The 13,836-nt window shown below is 37.1% G+C and overlaps 1 protein-coding gene across 2 annotated transcripts in view; it reads left to right on the forward strand.

Moving 5' to 3' along the window:
- Positions 1 to 13,836, forward strand: part of GRM8 (glutamate metabotropic receptor 8) — a 2,748,719-nt gene that overhangs the window by 2,017,543 nt on the left and 717,340 nt on the right. The window lies entirely within an intron of this gene.

The raw sequence follows: 13,836 nt of genomic DNA on the forward strand, positions 1-13,836 counted from the left end.
GGTGTATGTGTGATGGGAATATGACCAAGGGCCAATATGCAGAAAAGGCAGAAGTGATGTCACTCTAAATAATTGGGTGGGCGAGTAGGACTGAGTTGGCTTGCTCTCTTTTTTGACTTATTCTTAAGATTAATGTCTTTCTTTTTGATAATGAGTTCTTTCTACAGAGAGTTGGGGTGTGCATGGGGACACCCTGCATGAAGAGTTATGTGAACTTGGTGATAGCTGGATGGAAGGAGGAATTTGTGTTTTCTAACAATAACTTTATCCAGCATATAGCGTACTTTAAACGTTTTATAGATGACATTTTTCTCTTATGGGAGGCCACCATTTTGGTGCTGAATAGTATCACCGAGTTCTTGAACAGCTCCACTATGTTTCTTAAGTTTACTAGTGTGCACTCAAGTGATAGCACAGATTTTCTGGATGCATGTCTTGTGATGTATGAAGATGATAGTGTTGGTACAGAGTTTAGAAAAATTGTTGGAAGACCACTTTGCTACATCATTCCGGTATGCATCCAACACACATCTATCATTCAGTGACGAAGAGACAGATTTTAAGGACCTCTAGGCTACACACAGATGATGAAAAGTTTAGAACAGTCACGAGAATTGGCAAGTGATTTTGTGGATAGGGTTTATAAAATTATTTTTTTTTCCAAAATCTCTTTATTTCAATTTTCTTTTTTCAAATAATGACAACAATATGGTAACTCAAAAACACAAGGGTTTATAAAATTCATGAGGTTGAGAAACATTTCCATGAAAGCTTGATCCTCTGTTCTACCAGTGGGGTCCCCTATTTTTTGAAAAAGCCAATTTAAAATTAAGAAAGTATCTGCATCACACAGTATATACCCTCTGTATGACTATAACATATTTAGGTGATACCAGAATATTGTCAGTGACATCATTCAGAAAAATTGGACATTTTAAGGCTTGAGGAGAACATTTCCAGGGTTGTTGGTTTCTCTCTCTCTGCTTTAGCTTCAGGAATGCTCTTTGCTTTAAGACGCAGCTATATTATAGAGATTTGTGTACTAAAGTGAGCTCTGCCTCTGTGAATAACAAGTTTGGTACTTTTCCTTACAGGTCATGGAAGGTTTGTGTGTGTATTTCTTTTGCAAGTTTTTTTTTTTTTTTTTTTTTGCCATCAATGCTCTGGACAAGATTTTGATTTTAGGTTACATGCAAATTACAGGAGCAGACTTAGCATGCCTTGGTTTATGTGATGGGTGTTCTTGTTTTTATGTAGGCAAAACTAATATGTTGTTGAAGGATGGAGTTGTGAATCATTTTAGTGACATTAGAATACAGAATACAACCAATAAACTTGCAAGACACATAAAGAATTTTCCAGGGCATAGTTTTAAGGTTATGGTAATACAACTGATTGCAAGAAATAAGAGAGGTGGGGACATTGTGCAGCACACTGAGTTTGCTGAGATGAAATAGATTGTTAAGTTGAGATCTAACAGTTTGTCTGGTTTAAATGGGACTACCCCTTTAAAGTCAGCACAGGGATTGCTTAATTGATACTGTGTGTCCATTGGTTGGTTTTTTATGCCTTGTGGTTTCTTTAGTGTTTTAAGTGTTACTTTGCTGTGTGCTTTTATGCTTTGGAGAAGGGCTTTTGCCTGAAAGTGCTCATTTTTTGTATTTCTTTTGTTTTTGTTTTTGATTAAAGTTCTTTATTTTTAAGCTGGCTATGGTGACAAGATCATTCATTCTAGTTTTATAGGTTCATAGATTAGTACTAGGCTAGCTGCCTTTGTAGACAATTTTAAGTCTAGCCAATTGCCCCATGTGAGAATCCTTGTGTCTTAACTCATTCACTCCAATGGAGCTCAGGAAGTTTGCATTGTAACTTCCAATGGGCGGAGCCTAAGCCTTTTGACAGAATCAAATTATGTCCTCACATTTCAAATTAATGTTCATTTCTCTGGAACCATAAGGGTTATGAAAAAAGTATAAATGGCAAAGTCTTCAGCACGTACTATTTTGATAATGGTAATATTCTTTAGGTTCCTAAGTCTTAAACCAAATTTTATAAGTCACAGTAAACACAGTAAATTTTACAATTGTAATATTTTGTAAACAGCTTACAATATCTCAACAACCACTCAAGTTACTCACATACTGTCAGCAACCTTGTATTCATCTAGCTGAGAGCTTTCACATAAGGATAAGGAGTTCTGTCTGTGTTACTTGTTCACTGAGATATTTAGAAAAATATGAAAATGATATCTACATAAATTAATAAAACAGTTAATATCTATATACCTGCAGTAGACAGAGGTCAAATATTTATGCAGTTCAATTTAACATTGTGCAAGCTTTAAGGTGAAATCTTTTAAAACCTTGTACATAGCATGGTTTTGAAATTATTGATACAAATGTGAACAAGCAATATTTGATGCCTAGAGGCGTCAGTAGGAGTTAACTGCAGATGTACCTGGAGGCATCACTTGGATGTAATGAGTTAACTATTACACCATCCTGCCACCCACGTTTTACATAACAAAATAATCAGTGTTTGGAGGATCAGTTTTTTAGGGATCATCTGTTCATGAATAAGAACAATAAGGTTTCTTCACATAGTAATGGTAATTCTGGATTATTCTTTAGAAGCCGGGTCCAAGTATGACATAAATCATAACTTATCCCAAGCACTGGCACTCTTTGAATTTTAGCATCAGCTATTATAGTCAGTGCATCCAACAGGCAGTATGGCCCCTTATAGTGCTGAGGGGCTTTTGCTCCCCACATAAAATGTTTGTTAGTCGTATTTCCACTGTAGTTCTTCATCTGATCTGAAGCAGCGCTGAAAGAAATGAATGGAAATAAATACCATATCCATGTATATGTTGATATTTTGCCGATGTAGTAAGGTTAATTTCTTTACTTATTTAGTAAGTTAGTTAATTAATTAATTAATTAATTAATTAATTAATTAATTAGTTAATTGTTTATTTATTTCCATTTGTTGACAGAGATAATCCAAGCAAAATAAGCAAAGCCCTTATGCACTTGAGTCCTGAGGAGAAAAGCTCTACATAGGGAGTTGAGTACAAAAAGCAGAATACTGAAAATAGAATAGAAAATACAATAAAAAGTACTGCGTATGAAAACCAGCATACATAGTAATTTTAAAAAATTAAAAGTATAAATTATGCCAGGAAATTCCAGGGTCTCAGTACAAGACTGTAGTGCATAAGGGAATGCTAAGAAAACAGGTAAGAGGATAGCTTTTAATAGCCATGGCATTCAAGAAGTTATACATTTTCAATTTCAAATATATTTTGTTGATAGACAAAGCATTTCTAATTGGTTTAAACTGTAAACAAAAGATGCAATGTTAAAACAATATGTAGCATTAAGAAGTACAGTATAGATGAATAGGGTAATCGGAGAATATGGGCAGTTATAAAGAGCACAAAGCAAATAAGGTAAGGGAACAAAACCTTTCCAATTCTCAGAATTCAGTTTTCCCATCCCACTTGTCCTACCATATCCAATAGTTATTGTGAGTAGTGATGTAGGAAGTGAGAGGTAAAGAAGATTAGAGGGGAGACAGGAACATTTATGAGGTGATGTTAACAGTGGAAATGTATTATGTGTTACTTAAAAAGCATACTATGTCTGATATTATAAAAAGTGAGTACAATGAGTCATATATTATTTATATTGCCTTTTAAGAAAACTAAAATTAGTAAAGAAGTGATCTCAAAGTGTTAGAGGTATAATAAAATATTAAAGGCAAACTAAATTCACAGATTTGTGGATTGTAAGAAAATTGACGATTTTCGAAAAGAAGTGAGCTTATGGACCGATAATTGTAGTCTGACAAGAGCAACAATTTTATCAAATGTTCCTGTTCCATCTGCTGAAAACATTAGCTATTATATAACAGTGTGGGGTCTAAGTGCACTTGCAAGGAATCTTCTCACTGCAAAATGGAAATCAGATGATATACCCTTATTTAAAGATTTTGTAGTCATTATTTTATGTAGCAATGAAAAAGAAACAATAAAATCGAGAATTGTAAAAATACTGTGAAGACAAACAGCTGGGATGAATTAGAACTGTCAGTATCAAAATATAATGGAGGTTAATATTGAACCTGTGTTGAATCTATATTTTTTTATATTGTTACTATTGCTTATTGTCAAATATAATTGGAATGTCTTCCTTTCTTTTATGATGCACACTAATTGTCATAATGGTTAAGGTCTTCACCTCTAATGCACAGGGTACAAGGTTTAATCCTGACCTCTGACCAATTGTCTTCATGGATGTTGCATGTTCTCATTGTGTCTATGTGGGGTTCCACCAAAAAACACGCTCAGTGTTTCCAGCTCAATCTCACCCAATAATGGAGCTGTAGGCAGCATCAAAGACCTTAGATGGTGCCTAAAAGGAGGAAGAGCTGTATATACCAACCACTTTGGGCAGTCACTGTGGAGTGAAGTATTTTTAAAGTAGAAGAAAAACAATCACAGACTACATGTTGTGTCAGGGCTAGCCACTCGATGGTGTAAAACTCGGCTTGAGGTGATTTGGTTTTGCATGTTGACTAATGTCGCTGAAAAGGGCATGGGTAGTTACCAGTGATAAGTAGATTGAGGACACAGCCAACTCTGGCCTACATCAGGGATGCATGCTAATGGTGGGAGGGGTGTATGTGAACCTGTTTACTAGTGTGTGCCTGCATAAAGCCCAGCAGCTGTGGTTCAGCAAGCTACTGCCTAGTGTCCAGTTGCTCAGCTTGAGTGACCTGGCATAGCTCTGTTGAGTGAAAGCTGGATGTAATGCCAATGAACCTGCCAAATATAAAATAAGAATTGCTGCACTCAGTGTAGCTTCACTGACAGGATGCAGTTTGGAAGTGAATGACATGATGATAAGGAGGAGGCTGGACATCCTATGCATCCAGGAGAAAACATGGATGGGCATTGTAGCAAAGCCTTTTGAGTTGCGATCCAGAGTCTACTCCTCAAGAATAGGACAGACTAGAAAGAGTGTGGGGATTGTAATGAGGGAAATTAAGGACAGACTCATAGCAATCAGACTACAGTGTTAGAACATGGCACTATTTCATAATCTCAGCCAATGCCCCACAGCAAGGTTGTGATACTGAGGAAAAGAGTGCATTCAGACAGCAGCTGCAGGACCTTCTAGGAAAAGCAAGCAAGATATATTCATGTTGATAATGGATGACCTGAATGCACATACCAGGACAGACAGAACAGGATATGAGGACTTCCTAGGTCCACATGGGTGGAGCAAAAGGAAAGGCCATTCTAGACTTCTGTCTGGCAAATGGCTTGGTGATGGCCAACACATGGTTCAGAAAAAGAGAGCGTCACAGGGTTACATACAAGTGTTTCCAACATGCAACTCAGGTAGACTTCCTCCTATTAAGAAAAGGGGACTGGGATAGAACCAGTGATTGCAAAGTCATCCCCAGTGAACAAGTGAGCCCACAGCATAAACCACTGATTGCCATAATCAGCTGCAAGCAGGAGTCAGAGAAGGCCTTAAGGTCAACAGAAAATTGACTGAATACCCGGAGGTTAACTGGAGAGAAAGCAGCAGGAAGAAGAAGAAAACAAAATAGGTGGAGATGAAGAAGAATAGCAGTGTCTCAAAACAGCATTATGGGTAAGGACCACAGAACCAATATGCAGCCGAGCCAGATATTGAAGCAAAGTACATAAGGAAAGCAGGTGGTAGAATACAGAAGTCTAGAAACTCATCAAAAGAAAGAAGGAGTGCAGGAAAATGTGAGAGATAGAAAAGACAGTCCAAACTAAGAAGGAATACTAGTTGTCTAACAAAGAGGTTGAGAGACGATTTGCAATAGCAAAGAGAAATACATTGAAGGCACTTTACCAGCGTCTGGAAAGTGACTCAGTAAATGGCAAAACAACTCTATCAGGTTGTAAGTCAGACAGAAAGATAAAGAAGATCGTCAGACACCCTTCATAAGGGATGCCAGCAACAACCTGCTCACCATTCCACAGCACATCAAAGGCAGATGAAAACAGTACTTCCAGCAGCTTCTGAATGAAAAAAAAAATTCAGAAGCTTTACTGCCTCAGACACAGCCTATGATGAAAGAAGAGGAGGAACCCATCCTAGAAGACGTAAATACATTTTTGATGAAAATGAAGTCAGGAAAAGCAGTAAGCTCAGATGAAGTCACAGCAGATATGATAAAGACGTTGGGTGAGATAGGGGAGAAATAACTCCTGAGGGTACTCATAGCAGTACAGAGAGAAAGGCATATCCCAGATGACTGAAGAATTAGCATACTGGTGCCAATGTTCTAGAACAAAAGGACAGTCACAAATGTGGGTAGTATAGTGGTATTAAACTCCTGTCACACTGCATGATAGTTCTGGAGAGGGTGATTGATAAACAAATACGAAGAGTAGTAAGTAGAAAGTAAGATGGGAGATGAGCAGTTCGGATTCAGATCAGGATGCAGCACAACTGACCCAATGTTTACAGTAAGGCAGATGGTCTAGAAGAAGCTAGGGATGAGGAAAGACTACAATTGGGCATTCCTAGACTTGGAGAAGGCATATGACATGGTCCCAAGAAAGCTGGTTTGGGCAGTTCTGTGGTGGTTCAAAGTCCCAGAAACATTAGAATAATTAGTACAAAGATCGAATTTCTCAAATACAAACAGTATTTGGTCTCACAGAGGGGTTTCCAGTGGAAGTGGCCCACTGCTGTTCATACTGGTGATAAACTGCTTTACAAACAGGTCAAAGGAGTCAGATCAGCAAAGCTGATGTATGTGGACAATATGGCATTACAGTCAACCTCTGAGCAAGAACTTTAGTAAAGAATAAGGGAATGGAATGCAAAACTGAAAGCACATGGGATGAAACTAAGTGCAGGTAAGACAGTTGTAATGGCTAGAAATTGGAGAAATCATAAGAAGCTGAGATTTGAGATAGAAGGAAAGATAGTGTTATAGGTCAACAGCTTCAAGTATCTGGGGAGGGGCGGTTGAAGAGAAGGAAAGTCTAAATGAAGAGGTCAATGTTAGAATCAGAGGGATGCAGCCACCTGGTGTAGAGTGTCAGGGGTAGTATATGACACACAAATGCCAAAGAAGCTGAAAAGTAAGGTGTACAAAACAGTTGTGTGACCAGTACTACTGTATGGTACAGAAACCTGGGTAGTGAAGGTAGAGCAGTTTAGGAAGCTAGAGATGATGGAGATGAAGTGCCTGAGAAGGGGGATATGATGCACACAGTAGGACAGATGAAGAAATGAGAATATCAGAACAGAAACCAGAGTGGCTCCAATTGCAGAAAAGGTCAAAGAGAACAGATTACTGTGGTTGGGGCAGAAGTGCAGAAAAAAAGAAGACCATCTGGTAAGAAGATTTGGAACAGATAGGAAAAAGGCAAGAGGAAACAAAGGCATCCAGTAAAGTGGTGGATGGATTATGTGAAAGAAGATCTGTGGCAATCAGTCATGAATGCTGACAAAGGTAAGACAGTGGCATTGAATTGAGAGAGATATGGTGACACTTGACATGACACCCCAAACCCATCTAGAGAATGAGAAAAAAGGGGGTTGATGATGGTGATGATGATGATGGTGATGATGATGTTGATGAGGATGATGGTGGTGATGATGATTGACATGACACCCCAAACCCATCTAGAGAATGAGAAAAAAGGGGGTTGATGATGGTGATGATGATGATGATGATGATGGTGATGATGATGTTGATGACGATGATGGTGGTGATGATGATGATGGTGATGATGATGCTGATGATGATGGTGATGATGATGACGATGGTGATGATGATGATGGTGGTGATGATGATTGACATGACACCCCAAACCCATCTAGAGAATGAGAAAAAAGGGGGTTGATGATGGTGATGATGATGATGGTGATGATGATGATGATGATGGTGATGATGATGTTGGTGATGATGATGATGATGGTGATGATGATGTTGATGACGATGATGGTGGTGATGATGATGATGGTGATGATGATGGTGATGATGATGATGATGGTGATGATGGTGATGGTGATGATGATGATGGTGATGATGATGATGATGGTGATGATGATGATGGTGATGGTGATGGTGATGATGGTGATGATGATGATGGTGATGATGGTGATGACGATGATGGTGGTGATGATGATGGTGATGATGATGATGATGATGGTAATGATGATGATGGTGATGATGATGATGATTCTTTTTTGTATGTAGTGCAAATATATTAAAATTAATCCAAATTGTTTTGAAAAACAGCATTAGCAAGGGAAGAGTGTACATTTATGTTATGCTGGGGCAGTGCTGACTTTTTAAAAGATATTGTTGCTTCTGCTGTAATGTCTGAGGGAAAGGACAAGTTAGTTCTTTGGTTTATACAGAATGGTGTTCAGAACAGTGCCAGACAATGAGGAGACATATCTACAGTTAAATAAATAAATACATCCATCCAAATGAACTGGATGTCAGCTAGAACATAATGATTCCTGGTGTCAAAATTGTGATGTCTAAACTCAACAACCTGTGCTGTAAAGAAATTCTCATTATTAAGGTATTTACACATAAAAATTAAGTCACTCCTTACCAGTCTATAATTTATGGAAAACGGAGATGACTGAGGCATGTCACATAAGGATGTCATACCCTATGGATCTGTCTTGTTAAGTACCTATGAATCCTTTCAAACGTTTAACCTATATGAAATTATAAAAACAGGCTGAATGATAACATTCAATATTTGATCTCACCATTGTTTTATATAGTGGGATAAGCACAATCTCTTCTCTGCTTGTGATGTAGCATAATATAGCTGTGATAATAATATCATTCCTGATAACAATAGATGAAACTTTAGTATAATTCTAAGGATGTTTTCAATTACTATTCCCATGTAACTACAGCATCATGCCAGAATTGATCAAAATTGTTGGAATCTGCTGAACGTAATATCACAAGGCTTAATTTATGCAGATGAAAAATGAAAAAAATACAAAGCTAGTAAAGCACAAACAGACAAGTTGCAAGATTCTATCAAACACAAATCCCCTGAATCTGGATAAAGTAACCAACGATAAAAGTATAATGTTCCAAAAAAGCCACCAACTCGTTGGAATACACACAGCAAAACAACACTTTAATAAAAAATAGTAAAACTTTATAAAACATGTGAGCACTTTCACAGAGTCCTCTCTGCTTCCTCAAACATGCTACAGTAACTGCTGCCCTTGTTTAAATAATGATACATCTGTGTCAAATCCAATCAGTTGACAGTATCTTGAAATAAAATTTAAAAATTATCCATTCTTCTTCTGAGGCTTTGGTCTTATTGTTCATGTTCCCACCTCTTTTATTTTCTTGTATAATGTGTAACACTAGAAATTTGAAGGTGTGTGTGGCTCCCTCCTTTATAACATGCATAGCTAATGCACTTGTCTCTTTTTTATTTTTAATGTCCCTTACATGTTCTAGGACTCGACCTTTGAGCAGCTGATTAGTTTTGCCTACATAGTAGGCTGGGCATTTTGTACAGAGACCAAAATATACAACATTCTTACTATGACAGTCTGTATAAAAGCGTGTATCAATGCTGAACTTTCTAGTCGGGTGTGTATACTGCCCCCCTCCAAATATGAAGGGGCAGGCTGTACATCTTCTACATGGAAAGGTACCTAGCCTATCAGACCTTGCATAGTGGTCTCCATCTAACGTCTTGTAGCACAGCTGTCTTTTTAATGACATGTTGTTTTTAAAGGTAAAAGATGGTGTAGCCCCTATAACACCTTCTAGTTCATCCACATTTAACAATCTGCCCCAATTATTTTTAATTATATCACAGACTGTACTGACATTACTTGCAAATGTTAATGGAATACGTAATACATCATTCTCTAGGTTCCTGGTTACTGTGGTACTGGTGGCATAGTTACTTTGGTTATCCAGGTTGATTCTCATCCTGTCATAATAGGGCTTGTACCTCTCTCTTCTCTCATTCCAAGCCCCTTTAATTTGTTTGCCTATATCTCTGGCTTTATATCCCCTTTCAATAAATTCATGTTTTAACATGGTAAGTGCCTGAGACAAACTACCATCATCATTATATAACCTCATGCATCTAACTATCTGTCCTCAGATCACAAAATGCCCAGCATACTGTCTTGACCTAGCTAAGATATATAATATAATATCCCATTTAGGCATTTTAAACAAATTCATTCATATATGCATAAACCCCTATGTTACGCGATGGATAGCTATCTGGCAGATGATTGCAAACTAATAGCAGTCATAGAATCCCTCCAAGACACTAACATCTTAAAGGGCTAACAGAGAAAACTGACTGATGCCAAAGCTATAGCTTAAAACTCAATAGCAAAAAATCTGTAATAGTACCCTTTTGGAAATCAGCCACCATAGGAAATTACCTCATCAAGAACACACCCCTGACTAGAACCGGTAGTCAGGGAATTGGTTGCATAGGTAAAGAGTACCATGTAATTTATCCAATATGTGTCTAACATGCTAAGGAAATTATTCTATGTTGGACTGAGGTGCCATTCCTTTACTTACAAGTTGAGTAACATAGAATAATTTCCTTAGCATGTTAGACACATGTTGGATAAAGGACATGCAACTATTTACCTATGCAACCAATTCCCTAGGACCTGATTTTGTGTGTGTGTGTTTGCATAGTCAGCAGCTGTTTGTTTAGTTGATTGCATGTTATTGACTAAGCAGCTGATTGACAGTTGTGTGAGATTCCATATTTCCAGGGTTCGAGAATATGCCTTTACCCCATGCCTATGTTACTTCAGAGTTAGTATATGTAATTTGCTTTGGGGGTACTAGGCACAGCCCCTCAAATGGGCAATGCAGGGTGATTTTGCTCTGATGCAAAAAACAGTATTTTTATTTGATTTTTAAATTGTAAATTTTGCATGCACCAAGGCTGTTTCTTGGTACATGTGTAATGACATGTCGATACTGGCATTTTTTAAGGTTTCACATTGACATTTTGCCAGATGATTTGGGGTATATTTGGTTATAGGTAGTACACTTACATATATATATATATATATATATATATATATATATATATATATATATAGCTATATAGATATAGATATATATGTGTGCGTGTACTGTGTGTGTCTATATAGATATATGTATATGTATATATATATATATATATATATATATATATATATATATATATATATATACAGAGAGAGAGAGAGAGAGAGAGAGAGCATATATAGCTATAGATATAATACATATGTTTATAAATGTATGTATATATATATAAATATATATATATATATATATATATATATATATATATATATATATATATATATATATATATACACTATATAATACTTCTACTTAATGCCGAATGTGGGATAAGAGACCTTGGGACCCAGGTGGACAGTAGTCTCTCCTTTGATAATCACATCGCCACAGCAGACAGGAAATCCTTCTGTGTGACACACCTCATCATGAAAGGGTTCTCATTCAGGAAAAAATAAGTAATTGTTCCCCTCTGCTCGGCACTCATTAGACCCATTGTAGAGTACAATGCCCCTTTTGGAATGTACCTCACAAGACATCTGCAGCAGCTGGAAAGGCCACAGAAGTACCTCACAAAGAGGATTACTGGCCTGAAAAAGATGCCCTACACTGACCGTCTCAAAAAACTCCAGCTTTACTCTGTAGCATATCGCCTACTCTGAGGAGATCTCTGCCTAACATATAAAGCTATGTCAAACCCAGAGCTGTTCGACATGCTACACCTAAAGAAATCCAAATCCCTCCGAGCTACATGCTCTAGGGACCTAAACCTTGTCTGAACAATAAACAGGACATGCTGGAGGGATAGATTCCTCTCCCAGAGACTTCCCATACTCTGGAACAAGCTACTATTCCCTGAGAAAAATTTGCTGTTTTGAGCTTTCGATTATGTCACATTTCGACATTCCAAGTTCAAGCTTATGGTGTTCGATATTTTGGGATTTTGATTATGTGATATACACCCCAATTTATAATACTGATAACACAAACTACTAACACTAGCTACACTATAAAACAAAATGTATTTCTTTTTCCAACATATTAACTATAATCTGACCACACATCCAACTCAAATTTGTCTGAATAGCGGTAGCATTGCTGAAAGTGTTTTTTTTTGGTAAGGTGCATGGTTAGGGTTAGTGGCAGGGTTAGGGTTAGAGTTACCTAGGGGTAGAACATATTACTTTCGTAGGCAGGGCATATCTTGATCTGACAAGGCTTTTGACACCATTCTATCTACTGGCTTCAAGTTAAATGTGTTAAAAATGTACTGATAGGTGATATAATGGAAAGCAAACTAGATGAAAAAAACAGAGTCTACCAAGTGTGAGTTGCCCTAATTACAATATAGGAAAGTATCCATCAGTGTCCTTCAAGGCTCCGTGCTGTGTCCTCTTCTTTCTGAACTTTACTTGTCAAATTTACAAACCAAGTGTCAAGACCTATCACTAATGGAGTCTGCAGACAGGTATGCTGTTGTTAAGGAACCTTCTGACTCTTAAACTGTACAGCATGAGCTCTCCTTTATAAACTCTTGGTGTACTTAAAATGGGTTAGAACTAAAGGATGAAATGTGCAACATCATCACTTTTGGCAGGTAGACACATGCATCATACTGCACAGACAGCACCATTAAAAACAAAAATGTAGTCAGGGTCCTAGGAACTTGGCTTGGTACCTCCATACCTTTGGCTGTCATGTGTCAATAGTTGTCAGGAAGTACTTTTATTTAGTACAAAAAAATTGCAAAATAAATATTTTCAGGTGAATTCTACTGTTTAAGGACTCCTTTGCTTTTCAGTGGGTGTGCGTTTGAAACCTCTCACTTGGGTGGTTGAAGTTGTCTGTGATACTCTTTGGCTTTAAATACCCCCATAAGCTCATACTTATTATTTGGGCTTACATATGTGTTACGATGTTAGTCCTCCACCCTCTGTGTTTCTTATTTTAGTGATTATTTTTATTTATATAAACACCAAAATAAATTTAAATTTGAATTTCACTACGTTCATTAATACATCAGTTGAATGGATTACCAGCATTTACTTTTGGTAACTACAGACACTACCTACCCCACCATAATGAGAGAGAACATAAGCCATACTGTGTCAAATTTGCTTAAGCTTTCAGAGTAGCAAAAGGCAAAGCCTTCACTAAATTTAACAAGGAAGAATTTGACTTTCATATTTGAATGGTTGCACCACATGTATTTAATAAGTGGATGTTATAACACATGTTACTTTTCATGGCTGACAACATTTGAGCAGGCAATAAAATATCTGAATCCTTTAACGGGGCCTTAGATATATGGAATACTAGAAACAGACAACAGGGTAAGGCAGATATTTTGTACCAGCTGTATACTCTGGTCAAGCTGGAAGGACCATCTTCTTTTGCTCTTTGATATATGGATATAATAATATATGTATATTATAATATATGTTTGTAAGAATTTATGTATGTAATAATATATGTAAATAAGGAAGTGTAGACAACTTGTATAGGTTATACTCATACAACATATTTCTTGAAAGCAACATCCCATGTGATGTAGAGAGACTGTGTTTTGCCCAGAAATAAGCACAATAAGGTACTTTTGGATGCTTCCTCTTCCTTTTTTTTTTGTAGTTATTCACCTGGGGGTATCGAATGACACAATAAGACGTATATTGTGTGATTTTAACCTGTTAGCTCTGGAGTTATAGAAAACAATCGGCACTT

This window comes from Protopterus annectens, chromosome 11.part0 (assembly GCF_019279795.1).
Source record: "Protopterus annectens isolate FY-2018-M chromosome 11.part0, PAN1.0, whole genome shotgun sequence".
NCBI lineage: Eukaryota > Metazoa > Chordata > Ceratodontiformes > Protopteridae > Protopterus > Protopterus annectens.